This window comes from Phyllostomus hastatus, unplaced genomic scaffold (assembly GCF_019186645.2).
Source record: "Phyllostomus hastatus isolate PE091 unplaced genomic scaffold, TTU_PhHast_1.1 phas_contig_86, whole genome shotgun sequence".
Lineage (NCBI taxonomy): Eukaryota > Metazoa > Chordata > Mammalia > Chiroptera > Phyllostomidae > Phyllostomus > Phyllostomus hastatus.
This window is the reverse complement of record NW_025333977.1, coordinates 69,053,588-69,070,619: the sequence shown is the minus strand read 5'-3', so window position 1 is coordinate 69,070,619 and position 17,032 is coordinate 69,053,588. Positions and strand designations below refer to the sequence as shown.

At 37.9% G+C, this 17,032-nt stretch overlaps 1 pseudogene; it reads right to left on the bottom strand.

The window, feature by feature from the left end:
• Positions 1 to 3,125: 3,125 nt before the first annotated feature.
• LOC123827302 lies at positions 3,126 to 3,886 on the bottom strand (annotated as a pseudogene).
• Between the last annotated feature and the right edge of the window lie 13,146 nt (positions 3,887 to 17,032).

The window sequence follows — 17,032 nt, the reverse complement described above, 5'->3', positions numbered from 1 at the left end:
CTTCAGTGTCTTACAATTTTCCAAGTACAGGTCTTTTACATCCTTGGTTAGGTTTATTCCTAGGTATTTTATTCTTTTTGAAGCAATTGTGAATAAAATTGTTTTCTTAATTTCCCTTTCTGTTAGTTCATTATTGGCATATAAAAATGCAACTGTTTTCTGGATATCAATTTTGTATCCTGCTACTTTGCTTCATTTATCAGTTCTAGAAACTTCTAGGTGGAATCATTGTGGTTCTCTGTGTAAAGTACCATGTCATCTGCAAATAAAAACAGTTTTACTTCTTCTTTTCCAATTTGGATGCCTTTTATTTCTTCTTTTTGTCTGATTACTATGACTAGGATATCCAGTACAATGTTGAATAAGAAAGGTGAAAGCAGACATTCCTATCTTGTTCCCGATCTTAGGAGAATGCTTGTAGTTTTTGCCAGTTGAGTATGATGTTGGCTGTGGGTTTGTCATAGGTGACCTTTATTATGTTTAGGTATGTTCCCTCAAATCCCACTTTACTGAGAGCTTTCATCAGAAATGGGTGTTGGATTTTATCAAATGCTTTTTCTGCATCTATTGATATGATTATGTGTTTTTTATCTTTCATTTTGTTTTTGTGGTGTATCACATTTATTGCCTTGCAAACACTGTACCACATTGCATTCCCAGAATCCCACTTGATCATGATGTGTGATCTTTTTGATGCATAGCTATATTCAGTTTGCTAATATTTTGTTGAGGATTTTAGCACCTATATTCATGAGGAATATTGACCTATAATTTTCCTTCTTTGTAGTGTCTTTATCTGGTTCTGGAATTAGTATAATGCTGGCCTCATAATATGAGTTTGGAAGCCTTCCCTCCTTTGAATGTTATGAAGTAGTTTGAGAAGGAGCGGTGTTAATTCTTCTTGCAATGTTTGGTAAAATTCACTTGTGAAGCCATCCAGTCAAGGGCTTTGGTTTGTACTGCTTCAGTTTCATTAGGTGTAATCTGTCTCTTCAGCTTCTCTGATTCTTCCTGATTTAGGTTTTGGAAGATTATATGTTTCTAGGAATTTAACCATTTCATCCAATTTTTCCAGTTTGTTGGCATATAGTTGTTCATAAAATTTTCTCACAATCCTTTATATTTCTTCGGTGTCAGTTGTTATTTCTCATCATACATTTCTGACTTTATTTATTCGGGTCCTATCTGTTTTTTTCATGATGAATCTGGTTAAAGGTTTGTCAATCTTATTTGTCTTTTCAAAGAACCAGTTCTTGGTTCTTTGATCTTTTGTATCTTCTTCCAGACTCTATTTCATTTATTTCTGCTCTGATCTTTATTATTTCCTTCTTCTACTCATTTTGGGCTTTGCTTGGTGCTCTTTTTCAAGTTCCTTTAAGTGTGAAGTTGGATTTTTACTTGAGCTTTATCTTGTTTTTTGAGATAGGCCTTTAATGCTATGAATTCCCCTCTTAGGAATGCTTTCCCAGTGTCCTACAAGTTTTGGATTGTTATGTCCCCATTTTCATTTATTTCAAAGTATCTTTTGATTTCTTCCTTGATCTCATTGTTGACCCATTAATTGTTTAATAACATGTCATTTAGCTTCCATGTCTTTGCATGTTTTTTTCACTTTTCTTCTTGTGATGAATTTCTAGTGTCATAGCATTGTGGTCAGGAAAGATGTCTGATATGATGTAATCTTCTTAAATTTATTGTGATTTGTTTTATGTCCTGACATGTGGTCTGTCCTAGAAAATTTTCCATGTGCCCTTGAATAGTATGTATCCTGCTGCTTCAGGGTGAAATGCTCTGAAGATATCAATTAAATCCATTTGATCTAGCATGTCTTTTAAGGCCACTGTCACCTTGATTGTCTGGAAGATCTATCCATTGAAATCAATAGAGTGTTAAAATCGCCAATTATGACTGTGTTTCTGTCAATCTCTTCCTTTATGTCCATCAGATTTGTTTTACATATTTAGGTGCTCCTATGTTGGTTGTATAAATATTTACTAGGGAAACAATCTCTTGGGTTGTTTCATTTATCATTAGCCAGTGTCCTTTTTTTTTCTCTTCGTATGGTTTTGGTTTTAAAGCCTATTTTTGTCATATCTAAGTACTGCTACCCCAGTTTTTTAAATTTATTTCCTTATTTTTTTAGAGAGGGAAGGGAGGGAGAAAGAGAGAGAGAGAGAGAGAAATCAATGTGTGGTTGCTGGGGGCTGTGGCCTGCAACCCAGGCATGTGCCCTGACTGGGAATCGGACCTGTAACACTTTGGTTCACAGCCCGTGCTCAATCCACTGAGCTATGCCAGCCAGGGCTTGCTACCCCAGTTTTTATTCCCTTTCCATTTGCATGAAATATCTTTTTCCATCCCTTTACTTTTAGTCTTTGTGTATCTTTCTGTCTGAGGTGGGTCCCTTGGAAGCAGCATGTATATGGGTCTTCTTTTCTTATCCATTCAGCTACCTATGTCTTTTGGTTGGAGCATTTAAGCTATCTACATTTAAGGTGATTATTGATAGAATGTATTTAGTGGCATTTTATTCTTAGACAATTTTCTTCTATTTTTTTTCCCTTTTCCTTTTTCTTCTTCTTCTTAAAGCAAGCCCTTTAACATTTGTTGCAGCACTGGTTTGTTGTTAACAAACTTCTTTAGCTTTTTCTTATCTGGGAAGCTCCTCATTTCTCCTTCAATTTTAAATGATAGCCTTGCTGGGTAAAGTAGCATTGGTTGTACGTCCTTGCTTTTCATCACCTTGAATATTTCATGCCCACTCCCTTCTTGACTGAACTGTTTCTAATGAGTAATCAGTTGGCCATCTAATTGGTGCTCCTTTGTAGGTAACTACCTACTTTTCTCTTGCAGCTTTTAGGATTCTCTCCTTAGCTTTAAGCCTTGTCAGTTTAATTATGATGTGCCTCTTCGGAACCAACTTATTTGGGACTCTCTGAGCTTCCTGGACTTGTGTCTCTTTTTTCTTAATCAAAAGGGATCTTTCCATAATTATTTCTTCAAATAGGTTCTCAATCCCTTGCTTGCTCTGTTCTCCAACTGGTATTCCTTAATTTTCTTTTCAATTTTAAAGCAGTTCCTGTTTATTAACTGACTAGATTACAAAAATGACCATGGTAGATACCTTAGTTCATCTTTCTAATAAGCCTATTGATCTGGTCCTTCCTGTTACCAGCATCTCCTCCTTCTACAAAATGGGTGGCCTTTTTCTTCATTTCACCTGATGGAGAAGATAATTTGAAAGGCCACAGGAAGTTGTTTGCTTCTTTGAAGTGTTTTCCGACAGTACAGATCTCATGAATTAGATCCTCCATGCAGATGATGCTATATTTACCAAGAGATCTAGCAATCAATGTATTATCTGTCAGGGCAATTCATTTTTGTTCATTTTTTTCTGTTCCCAAAATCACACTTGTAGATCAGTTCATTTACTGATTTCAGGTTAGGGGACCACCATCCAATGGTTTCACAGTCCTCAACATGCTATTCAAAACCTTGTTGAACTTAACAAAGGTGCCATCTGGTGAAGGCAGAGAAGCTATAGTACCTTTTGGACCTTTGGCCTCACACCGTTGGTACCTCCGATCCTGATGACAAATACCAATTTGGTTTCTGCAGGTACATAGAAGTTGCCAGCTTTTCTTGCCATTTTAATCTCAGTTCTGTACATTTGTTTATATTCTTTGTGATAGTGCTTAGCTTTTTCACAAATAACTTTCCTTCTTGCTTTTCAAAGCATCTTTTGGGCAAACTTCTTTCTCAGGTGCTTGATTTTCGACTCTGTGAAATTCCTTCACTTTTTCTTAAGGGTTTTTGGCACAGCACAAATCTTCTTCTCTTCTATACCCTCCATGGTTCCAGCTGGAAAAAGAGGAAGTTGGTGCATGCTCCAACTTTGATGCATCCGTTGTTATGCTTCACTTTGTCCTAAATGTTTCTTAAGCTCTCCTCATTATTTTAAAATTCTTCTTTTCTTTTTGCTGCTTTGCCTGGATGTTTTTTTCTACTTTGTCTTCAAAATCACTGATTCGATCCTCTGCTTCATATAACCTACTGTTTATTCCTTCCAGTGTATTAATTTCAGATATTGCAATCTTTATTTCTGAATGGCTTTTGTTTATGGTTCCTATGTCTTTTTTCATGCTGTTGAGTATTGTTATAAATATTACTCTAAACATTCTATCTGATAAATTCCTTGCCTCCACTTTATCTTGTTCTTCTTTGGAAAATTCTCTTGTTCTTTCACTTGGGGGTTGTTTCTTTGTCTTCCCATTCTGGCTGCTTTTTGTATTTTCTGCCTTAGTTATTAAACTGATGAATGATATAGCCTCAAACTGTAATCAGCAGCCTCAGGGTGGGGCAGACTAATTCCTGGAGGTGGGGTTATTGTTTCCCCTCAGGCTGACGTCACTTGGAGAGGAGTGCTCTGCCTGAGAAAGATGGCTTCTGCACTATGGGGAATGACTCAACATAGGGTTCCTGGCAGCTGTTCTTTCAGTTCTCTCCCCAGAGCCACCTCAAGCATCTATAGTTCACTCTGCCCTCCCTCTGCCAGAGCTCAGGGTAAGTGGCTGCAAACAAAATTTTGTGCATTGACCCTTTAAGAGGTTCTCTGTGTCTCTAGCCATCTCTCTCTGTCAGATAGAAATCCTGCTGCTTTTCATGGCTGGATGTTATGTGGGTTCCTTTCTGTCTCTGGTGCTATTGGCTGGGAAGCCCAGTTTGGGGTTTGGACTCACACTTCTAAGGGTGAACACCCCTGGCCACTGAAATATCCCCCTAGTACCTCTGCTGCTGCCTGTGGGAGCCCAGCCAGCTCTCTTGTGCTTCCTCCACACTCCCTACCCATGTCATTGTGGTGAAGTAGTTTTCTCTGTCCTTGGTTATAAGGCTTCTCTCCAGCTAGTGTTGAGTTGGTTATTCAAGATGACTTCTCTACAATTTAGTTGTAATACCAGACTGGTCCTGGGAGGAAGTTAACGTAGCTTCCACCCACTCCTCTGCCATTTTGGATCTTCCCCTGTGTGTGTGTTTTTAAAGGGTTTATTTTAAGGAATTTGCTCACATGATTGTGGAGTCATGGCAAGTACAAATTCCAATGGGGGAGGCTGGAGGCTTCCAAATTCTGATGGAAATCCAGGAAGAGTCGATGTTGCAGATGAAGTCTCAAGTCCATCTGCTGGGGAACTCCCTCTTGCTCAGATGAGGACAGCATTTTGATTAGTCAGTCCTTCAACTGCTTGGATGAGACCCATCCATATTATGAAGGACAATCTGCTTTACTCCGTCTACCCATTTAAATGTAAATCTTATCTGAAAACATTCTTACAGAAACATCGAAAATAGAAATTGACCCAGGAATCCTGGGCACCATGCCCCAATCAAGTTGACACATAAAATTAATCATCACAGAAGGCATCTGCATTCACCAATTAATCAAGACTTTTCAAAAAAGTACTCCTTGTCTCACTTTGTTCTAAAGATGACTCAATGACAAAGACCTATACAAAATATAAGTCTATCCACAATATATGAGAATAAATGCATAGAGCTAACCTTTAAATGAAATTTACCAATTAATTTCCTACTTTGCATGACAAGTTTACAAAGCGAAAGATACCAAAATGAGCCAGCTGGTACTCCTGCTCTCTAGGGCCTTACATCACATACATCTTTGTGTCCTTCTGAACCCAGCTGCACTTGCCCTGCACAGCTGTACATGAATTCCACACTCACCTTAGGTTTCTCTCAGTTTCCTGAATATCTGGCATCCTCCATGGAGCACAGAGTATGTTCCCACAGGGCAGCACCAGGCTTCCCACTCCCTCTGTGTGACCCCAAAGCACATTAGCCCATGCTGGGCAGACAGGTCTTCAAGTTGATTTAAAAAAAAAAGTAAATCCAAAAAAACCTCCTGACTTGAATACAACAGCCTAATCTTTCCCAGCCAGCAAGGCTTTCCTCATGAAGACTGACTTTCCCTCTGGTTTGTTTCATGGTAGAGACTTTATTAACTGAATGTTAGTAAAAGAACCCCACTTCAGACAGCTGCAGGTAGTTTTCCTTTGCAGTATGTGCAACAAAATCCCATAGGGCCATGGCCTACAATTGTCAACATAGTTTGTCTCTGGACATTCATAAATGAAAGGACTGCTGAACAGATTTCTTCTGCCTTCTCCAGCAGGTATAACACAGGGGAGCCACTCAGGGGCTCAGTTCCAGGTACCTCTCACCTGGACTGGGTCAGAGTCCATTGCTAAAGCAGCCTTGCTTTGGCAAATGTAACACAACCCCTTGAAGTCCTTATCACTACTAATCAGGTTTCCAAAACCTTCATTCTCCTTTTACCTATTTACAGTGTCCATATTTCATTAGCACTGAAAGTGCATTTTAGGTAAACCATGACCTCCTTTTCATCTCTACCCTTATTCCCACCCTGTTAAAATAGCTATCTGGTAAAATGATTAGAAGAGGAGGTAAAATTATAAGATTTGGATTGCAGTGACTCAGAGAGCAGCAAGAAGAGCTCAGTTAATAAGAAAATTGTTTCTGCGAAGGGTCTGGCTTGTACAATATCACCACTCTCATCCTGTGGCAGTCCATGAGATGATTCAGAGCCACTCTGACAAGTCTAGGAACTCTTCAAAGTCTGGAGTGTGAAATATTGTCTTATAATGAAGCTTCCTTTTTTGATTAGTGCGGAGCCTGCATCGTGCTTCCAGAGGCAGGATCCAGGTTTTTTTATTCATTTTCACCACAGTGGGAGTGGAAAAACTGAAGTCATCCCTCTGATGGGAAGAAACATCTCATGGTGGTTACAGAGCCAGCAGCCAGTACAGACAGTCATAGGAGTGCTTTTCACTCCTTTTCTGTATGAAAAAGCTTCACTCCACTTTCACAGATGGTTTTTAGTGAAGGTTAACATTGTAAAAATAACATACTCTGTCAGTCTTTTTCTTTTTTTGTTTGTAGAGATTTTTTAGTTTCCTATTTATAACCAACATCCATGGACTGGCTATAAAAATGTATTCTTCAGTCTGAAGTCAAGAACTTTCTTGAGAGGTCAGGGAGTTCCAAATGGTTTGTAGACTAGAGCTGCAGAACTCCAAAAAGCAGGTTGGGGTGGAAGAGACAAGTGGTGCCTTTGTTTAGGAAAGGTAAGAAAACTTTTGGATTTTCACTTTTCTTCTGGAGCTGATAAATGAGAAAGGAAACCTGGAGGAGAGAATGGTTGAAATGAAGTAATGAAATGCTGGGGGAACCTTTCAAGTGCCCATTCCAGTGAAGTGCACCTTATCCACAGTACTGCATTTAATCCTCAAAAATAGAGTGAGTCAGGTCTGTTATCCTCTGAGGAGTCATTTCTCTTAGGATAATCCCTCATGATGCTCCTTCTTCCATCCTGTCAAAGCCCACATCACATCAGTATAAAAATGCTGGATATGTGGTGTGCCTTTAGGTATGAATGAGCAACGGACACATTTCTGATTATGGAACATAAGAAAAAGTCTGGGGGATTTAGGAAAAGATTTTCTTCCAAGGCAAAACAAAACAAAAACAAACATGAGAAAAGCTTTTTTGCTACCTTACCTGTTCCCTGCTTCCTAAATATGAATGTAATTGTATGAGGACATGATGCCTGGGGCTGTAGCATCCATATTGCAACCAAGAGGTGAAAAATCTGAGAGCCAAAAGCTTTCCTACTGAGGGTAATGAAATGGAGGATGGAAAGACGTGGATTCTTCATCACATAGTTGAGACCATTGCCTCAACCATAGAACCACTTACTTGTGGAGACATTTTTTACGTGAATCAGAAACTCTTACTATAACAGCCACTTTTAGTTGAATATTCTGTCACCTGAAGCCAAAAACATCCTAAGAAATTAAATATGACTATTTCCATTTTACTCTACTAGATGTGTTTCATCTAACACACCAAAAAAATTAACTCAGTTGTCACTGCAGTAGAAATAACACAATTGCTTTCTAATTTGTTGGAAATCACCTCATATGCAATCCTGTAGATTCCAGCTTAATACATTTCCTCCTCACTGTCCTTTACATGTGGATGATAATACATAGCAGTCCATGAAATTATCACATACCACAGCTAGTAACCTCACTTCATATTATTTCTTGTGACTCAGTTGCTAAAGGTTTGGTTCCAACTTTCAACCATTTGTCTTATACTTTGGCTAACATTCTTCCCAGCAGACTGACACATTCAGATGCTGATGCTCTAAGGTCAATACAACATATGAATCTATAATTATGGTCTCCTACCACAATGATGGTATCAGGTTAATGATTTAGGATAGTTCTTTGTTCAAAATGGTTGCTAGCAAAGTCATCAGTCACACTTGGGCTCCTACTTACTGTGTTATGCAGTGTATGACATTCTCAAAATGATAAAACTGTAGTGATTAAGATTAGTAGTTACTGGGAATTCAAGGTAGGGGAAGAATGTGACAATGTAGGGCTAAAACCCAGGAGTTTTTTCAGGGTAATGGAACTGTTCTGTATCCTGATCATGGTGGTAGAAACTTGAATCTATACATGTGTTTATTCATAGACCTATATACCCCCAAGAAGTCAATTTTACTGTATGGTAATTTAAAAATTAAATTATTTTAGCCCTGGTTAGTATGTCTCAGTTGGTTGGGTGTTGACTCACAAGGTAAAGGGTTGCCAGTTCAATTCCTGATCAGGACACATGCCTGAGTAGCACATTGGTCCCCCCATCAGGATGCATACAAAAGACAGCTGATTAATGTGTGTGTGTGTCTCTCTCTACCTTCCTCCCCCATCTCTAAAAATTGTTTTTTAATAAAAATAAGTAAATAAAAATTAAATTTATTTTCATAAAAATGCTTCCTAGCCAGTCATTTACTGATAAATCCAAATCAATTTACCTTTTCTTCTAATTGTTAGCAAGAAAGAAGGGGATGCTATCATAAGCTATTATCTGGCTTGAAAAAACAGTAGCCAGGTCAGAGAAGGGGAATACCTAGATCTATCTCCTACAATTGACAACAGTGGTTGGTTTCTCTTAAGAGGTATAGAAGAAGACAGAATTTCATTAAATAAAACTTTAACTTAATTTTGACTTTCCCAATATCTTCCAAGCTAGGAATTAGAACCATTTCCCTGGTTACAGAATTTCAGTGTCCATAATTTCAACTGGTGCAGAAAATGCATTTGACAAAATTAAACACCTTTCAAAATAAAAACACTCAACAAACTAAGAGTAGAGACAAATTATTTCAACATAATAAAGGCCAGATACAAAAAAACCCCACAGCTAACATCATACTCAATTATGAAAGACTGAAAGCTTTTCCTCCAAGATCAGAAACAAGAGAGGGATGTCTCCTCTCATCAGTTTTATTCAACATAACACTGGAAGTTCTAGCCAGAGAAGTTAGGCAAGAAAAAGAAATAAAAGGCATCTAATTTGGAAAGGAAGAAGTAAATTATCTCTTTTTGTAAGTGGCAAAATCTTATATATAGGAAACCCTAAAAATTTCACACACACACACAAACATGTTTGAACTAGTAAGAGATTTCAGCAAAGTTGAAAGATACAAAACCACCCAAAAATTACTTGCAATTCTATACACTGACAACAAATAATCCAAAAGGAAATTAAGAAAACAATTTAATTTACAAGAGCATCAAAAGAATACAATGCTTGGGAATAAACTTAAGGAGATGAAAACTTACACATCAAAAAAAAACCATTGCTGAATGAAATTAAAGACACCAATCAATGTGCTGGAGTTCACCCTGCCTGGTCTCAGGAAGCTGTAACCCCCTGTGACTTAGGCTGAGTGAGAGACCTCCTAACCAGGAGCCACTAAGGAGATAAAACTTATTTTCCTTGCATGAATGCTGCCTGTTCTGTGCCTGGCCTCCTATGCTTGATCAGTTAGCCAATGATGGGTAAGATTTCCCATTAGGGGAATTGCCTAAGACAGGCATGATCACGAAGAGGCCTCAGGGAAGAGACTCAGGGCTGTGGAAATGAAGGGGTGATGGACATCAACCCCTGCCCCCTCGGCTTTGTCAAAGCCTGAGTCCTTGTTCTTAGCTGTGAGAAATCCAAGTCTCCTGGCTGCCTTTGTCTCCTCTGCCCGACTCAGGCCCATGGAAATAACGGGCGGTGCAGCCCAGACCAGAGTGGGTGGACCCCCAGGGTAATCAGGCCTGGGACATAGAATATGCAAGATCCTGTGAGATTTGCTTGTTGGAGGATGTTATTAAATTAGAATTTGAAGGCATAGGCAGGAAACAAAACTAGCTTTTAGGTCCTGTAGTCCTTTTAAATGATAAAATCCCAAACTCTGCCCAGAACACCAGCGGGATATCTACCAGCACCTTTGAAAATTACCTACTCCTTTTGATCTTCCCTGCCAGACTATTAATCCACAAACTGTGTCTGTATTCTTAATAAAAAGCCTTCTCAGGTGGGGACTCAGGGAGCTCTCCACTAGAGAGAGTGGCCGTTCCATCCCTACTTCCCCACAGGACCTGGTTGTCTCTCTGTATGTTTTTCTTGTGTTTCAGCGAGACATCCGCAGTGTTCCGCAATCACTGCAGGCCAGGGAAAGATGTTCCATGTGTATAACCCATGGCTTAATATTGTTAAGTAAGCTTAATATTGTTAAGTTGTAAATACTACCCAAAGTGATCTACAGATTTGTTGTAATCCTTATCAAAATCTCAACATATTTTGCATAAATATACAATTCATTTAAATTTATGTGGAACCTCAAGGGACCCTTCGTAGTCAAAACAATTTTGAAAAAGAAGAACAAGGCTGAAGGTATTACATTCCTGATTTCAAAACTTACTGCAATACTATGGCAATCCAAACAGTGTGGTACTGGCATAAAAACAAACATGTAGACCATATAGTGGAATAGAATAGAGAGCCAAGAAATAAACCCTCATGATTTTCAGTAAGTGTGTCAAGACTACTCAGTGGAGAAAGGACTGTCTTTGCAATAAATAGTACTGGGAAAACAATCTCCACATGAAAAAAAATGAAGTTGGACACTTACCTTATATCATATACAAAAATCAACTCAAAATGAATCAAAGACTTAGATGTTAGACCTAAAACTATAAAACTCTTAGAAGAAAACACAGAAGGAAAGAAAGCTTCATAACATTGGATTTGATCATTATTTCTTAGATGTGACACCAAAAGCACAGACATGGACCTCATCAAAATTAAGAACTTTTGTGCATCAAAAGACTACTAACAGAGTGAAAAGGTAATTTCCAGAACAGGAGAAAATATTCACAAATCACATAACTAATAAGGGATTAATTTTAAGAATATAGTTTTTAAGATACAACTCAACAACAAAAAATTTAATTTAAAATGGGTGAAGATGCCTAATTTAAAATAGGCATCTTCAAAGAAGATATACAAAAGGCCACTAGCACACAAAAAGATGCTCAATATACAATCTTTACAGAAATTCAAACCAAAACCACAATGAGACACCTCTTCATATCCATTAGGATGGCTATCATTAAAAAAGAAGTGAAAGAAAATGTGTTAACAAAGATGTGAAGAAAGTAGAACCTGTTGCTAATGGGAATATAAAATGGTGCAGCCATTGTGGGAAATGGTATGGTGATTTTTCACAGAATAAAAATAGAGCTACAATATGATCTAGCAATATCACTTCTGGATATAAACATATACCCCAAAGAACTGAAATTGAGAACTTGAACAGATATTTGCATAACCTTGTTCATAGCAGCATTATTTATAATAGTCAAAAGATAGAAGCAACTCAAATGTTCATCAACAGATGAGTGGATAAACACATTGTGATTGAGATATCTATGTCTATACTAGTATATCATTGAACTTTAGAAAGCAACAAACTTCTAACACGTGCCACAACAAACACATTGTGATTGAGATATCTATGTCTATACTAGTATATCATTGAACTTTAGAAAGCAACAAACTTCTAACACGTGCCACAACATGGATGAACCTAGAAAACATTATGCTACATGAAATAAGCTGGTCACAAAAGGACAAATATTGTAGGGTTCTACTTGTATGAGATACCTGGAGTCATCAAACTTAATACAGACAGAAAATAGAATGATGAATGTCAGAGTCTGGGGGAAGCTTTGTTTAAGGGATACAGAGTTTCATTTTGTGAAGGTAAAGTTCTGGGATGGATGGTAATGATGGTTGTACAACAATATGAAAATACTTAATTCTGAACTGTACACTTCAAAATGATTTAAAAGGTAAATTTTATGTTGTGTATATTTTACCACTACAACAAACAAACAAACAAATCTCAGGGTCAGTGTGCCATGCTTAGAACTTAGAATGGCAGAGACCAAAAAGCCTTTTTGAGTTGCCTTTATACATGTCCCAAGCATTTAAACAAGCCAAGTATCAGCAAAGAGCGTGGAGTGATGATGGCTGTGGCTTTCAGCTGCAGCATCTTCCAACACGTTAGGACAGCGTGCTTGTTGTGTGAGGTTCCTATCTTGCTAGTTTCATTGCAAATGAATAGTCTCCACATCAGTGGGGAGTTTTGTTAACTAGGATTTACTGGGTTCAATAAATCAGTCCCATTATTTAACCACTCAGAAAGTTCTTCAGCCACAGACATCTTATGTCACTACATCACCAAACAGAACTCCGAGATGCTCTGTAGATAACTTGTTAGCACAAGGAATGCATTCTCCTGGGAACACACTGGAGCCTCCACACAGCCCTTAAGAGGACACTGACGTCTTTGAAACTAGCACTGCAAGATCCAGGGGAGAGGGGATGACTTCCAGTTACACAGATTCTTCTGAACTCTGGTTCTCAAGAAAGATGAAATGAAGGACTAATAGGAAGACCCAAAATAGAATCTGTCACATACTGATCCTATGAGGTAATGCATGATCTTATAAAGGCATTAAGAAGAAGGAAGACGGATAATCTGAGCCTCTTTTAATGTGATTTATTGGCTTCTAGAGACTCAAAGACTGGAAAAATTCTCCTGTAAGAATATATTAAAATATATAGATTTAAGTGGAAAATAATAGTTAAATCCTAGGATCAGGACTAGCACCAGCACAAGAAAGGAATTTCTGACTTCCCAACCTCCTTTCCACCAATTCAGATACCATTATTCTCTGAGCCAACATAGACACAGAGTCTGTATTTCAAGATTTTCATCTTTGACCTTTCTGTCTACAACATGAAATAGCATTGTCAGGGGTTTTAGATAGCCTATAGCTTCATGCAAGCTTCTTTGGTTCACACCAGTGAGTTTTCCATATGGACTGAGTTCAGTTCTTGACCTCTGGAATCCTCCATATGTTATCCTCAAGGCAGCTGCCTTCTTCTTTATAAATCAGCTGTGTATTTTCTGGGATCAACCACATCCTTGGAAAACTGACTGCAGCTCATCCAAGAAACCTGGCTTCTATTTCATACTCTCCTGAGACAGCTGTGTGAAAGTGTCAGGAGGAAAGCTCAGGCAGAGGGTCCCTTATGGTCAGAGATCCCAAATTTGGATAAGATTTCACTTGAATATTCATTGGCTTGAGCAGTTTGGCAAAAGAAGGCAAGGACTCCTAATTCCATGGGGTCAAGTATCCTCCCTGAAACTAAAATGGAAAGGATGAACTGACTCATGGGAAGGATTTTATGATAAACCTAATGTCCTGGGGCCACTTTCATAACAATACCTCCTCTTCTCACACTCATTTCCCTTGTGTGTCTATTGAATAATATTACTTTCAAGGACTTAATAAAGATGCCTCTGTTGGCAGTCCAAGTCAAGTCTTCTAGAGGAACTGGTACATTGTTTGAAAAGTCTAGCGCCCACCGTTCCAGTGAAGTGTAGGAATAAAGAGGATGTAATGAGCAAGATGTCAGACAACCTGAAGCCAATAGCACCCTGGGATCTGAAGGAATTAAGAGACATCAGCCCAGTAGAGATGTTTAAACAGACTGGAGTTAGATGATATTAGCATATAGATAGCAAAAAAAGCACATGAAAGGACATTCAACATCATATGTCATTAGGGAGTTGCAAATTAAAACAATGATGAGATGCTATGCCCTTCCTCTTGGAATAGCTACAATCCAAACATCAACCACATCAAGTGCTGACAGTAGAAAGTGTGGCAGTTGCTAAGGGTTTTGGGAAAAGGAAGAAGGGATGAACTGGTAGAGCACAGGAAGTTTTTCAGGCATCTGTGGAACTTTCTCCACTTTCTGCTCAACTTTTCTATAAATCTAAAACTTCTCTAAAAAATAATGTCTATTAATTAAAAAAAAAAAAACAGAGCTGTTGCCAGGAGGGCTAGTAATGCCTGTCTGAATGAGGATGGCCTGGCAGAGGTTTACCTCCTCTGTCACATGCAGTATTTGAGCAGTTGTTAAATGAGGGTTCTCAAAATGAGGTCCAAGAACCACCTCCATCAGAATCTGCTGGTTTGATTGTTCAATGCAGACTCCTGGGCCCTGAGCCAGATGACTGAATCAAAGTCTCTTGGGGTGGGGCTTGGAAATCTGCACTTAGAACACTCCAGTGATTCCTGTATCAATCTACTAAATTGTTGGTGTTCTGTTTTATTTTTGCATGTGTGGGGAATAAAGAGAAAATGTCCATTAAATTGTTATTGAATATATGTAACATGCCTATGAAAACGGGGGCTGGAGTTGGGAAGCATGGGATTGAGGCACACAGGTGAGGCTGACCCAGTGGAAGATAACTCACGAGCTTTGAATCAAGGAGTCACAGGTGATTTTCAGGAGAACTATGAAAGCACACCAAAACACACACACACAAAACATACAAAAAAACCCCACCCCAAAATCAAAACAAACACCCCAAAACAAAGAAACAAGAATATGAAAAATGAGCATTTTCCCTCAGAGATGTTACATTCATATATTTGCTGAATTGTGGTTTTCTTTCTACTTGAATAAATTACTTTAATTATAGTCTGAGGCTAAAGTAACAAAAATGCCATAGAAGGGAGAATAAAACATCTTTTTATTTCTCCAGCATCCACTTGTGTAACAAACTAAAGTCCTTTTATGTTTGTATAATGCTGTTTTTGCTGTTTTAGCACTCACAGCCAGATGCATACCTATGTGCCTCCTTTACTAGTCTGTGAACTCTTTAAAGGCTCTCATTTACCTCCGGGTTCTCAACGTCAGGCACATAGAAGGTATTCTGTAAATACAGGCTTTGTTCATTAAAATACGTCAGGATAGAGTCACACTCTCGGTTGGAAGCTGGCTTGTATAAATGAGAGTAACATCAAAATCTCATTGATTGAGCAAGTAGAAGGGAAGAAGGAAGCGGTAGGCAAGGTTAGGAGTCAGCAACTGCCAAAAGTAAGGAGGAAGATGACGGTGAAAAATTAAGAGTTCCCAGTGCTTGAGAATTTCTGTCAGATCATGGAATAGGACCACAGCTGTGCTTGGTCTGCTAACTACCACAGCCATTGTTAAGTACAGGCTTTCACCTTATCCTCTATTCCAACATTTATCTTATTATAAAATAAAATAAAACATAACAAAACAAAGTAAACCTCTAGCAGAACTACTCAAAGTCAGATGTAGAGAAGTCAAGTAGTGGGCATAAAAGAATTGGATGAATTTTGTTCTTAGTGGTTAGGTTACTAACTTTGCATACAAAATTAGATTTGCATTTCAAGTGCATGCATTTTTTGTGTGCTATATTTTCCTGGCCTGTGGTCTATATACAGTTGGGCATCTCCGGGCTTATGAATTGGGAGGAAGTAGCCTCTGTTGTCTATAGAACATAATTAGCATTTCTGAGAAACGTGCAAGGAAAATCAGGAGAAGTTCATTCATTTTGGTTATTTGGCTTACTTTTATTTGAATTAACAAAGGCTGCCCAGAGGCAATAACAGTCTGAAGAGAGCCTGTCCATACGGAAGTGACATTCCTAGTGTTATCTTTGAGTCACTTTACATTTCTTAGGAACAAGACAAGTAAGCTAGTACAATAAAATTGGGAAACATCTTCCACTTGAAGGACAGCTGTGGTTTATAAAAATGATTTTATGTATATTAAATCCTAACACAAAATGTACCTAGGGCTGGCAAAGATGCGCAGCAACCAGATGTTTCATATGAGGGGGGACCCAAAAAAGCCAGAATTCATTTATTAAAAATTGTGTATTTATTCTTACATGTTTAGGCACCAGTCACCTTCAAAGTACTCTCCATTTGATGTACTACACCTATCAAGAGGGAATATGGGTCTACTCAATAATAGTGTAATAACTACTGTGTAGTGCCAGGTGGGTGCTAGAAATATCAGGGGAAACATTTTACAAAGTGTATGATTATCTAATCACTATGGTGTACACCTGAAATTAATACACAATAAAATTGCATGTCAACTGTAACTGAAAAATTTTTTAAATAAATAAGGGCAAAAAATAAAATTATTCACTAGCAAATTTTGATTCTAAACAAAACCAAATAAACCAAACCAAAAATCAGTCATATCTTTGGGCATAATTAATATTTTACATACAAAGTTATATACCTAAAGTTCTCATCTTCTGTGAAAGAAAATCTGAGTAGGAGATAAGCTAAAATATCTTACATGCAATTAACTACCAGAGCTAATCTTAATATAAAGCAAGAGAAAAGATGATTTCCTGCACAATTAGTCTTAGAATAAATTAAGTCAGACAAAGTTTACAATTATACAATCATTAAAAGGAGAAGACAAAGTGGTAAGAAAATAGCCAGAAAAGTCAACAACCTGAATGCCCTCAAAAGCACTGTAAAGTTAAAATAAAATCTTAATTTGAAAATGGAATTATAATTATAAACAAATTCCCACAGGTGAGATTAAGTTTATCTTTTGTTAGTTTTAATCTTTAAAGTTATCACATGAGAGTTTATGCAATTTTTTCTTTAAAATATCTCTTTTCTTACTGAAAAGCCAGTAAGTAAAATCACAAAGTGTTATGGAAAAACTTTAAACAACT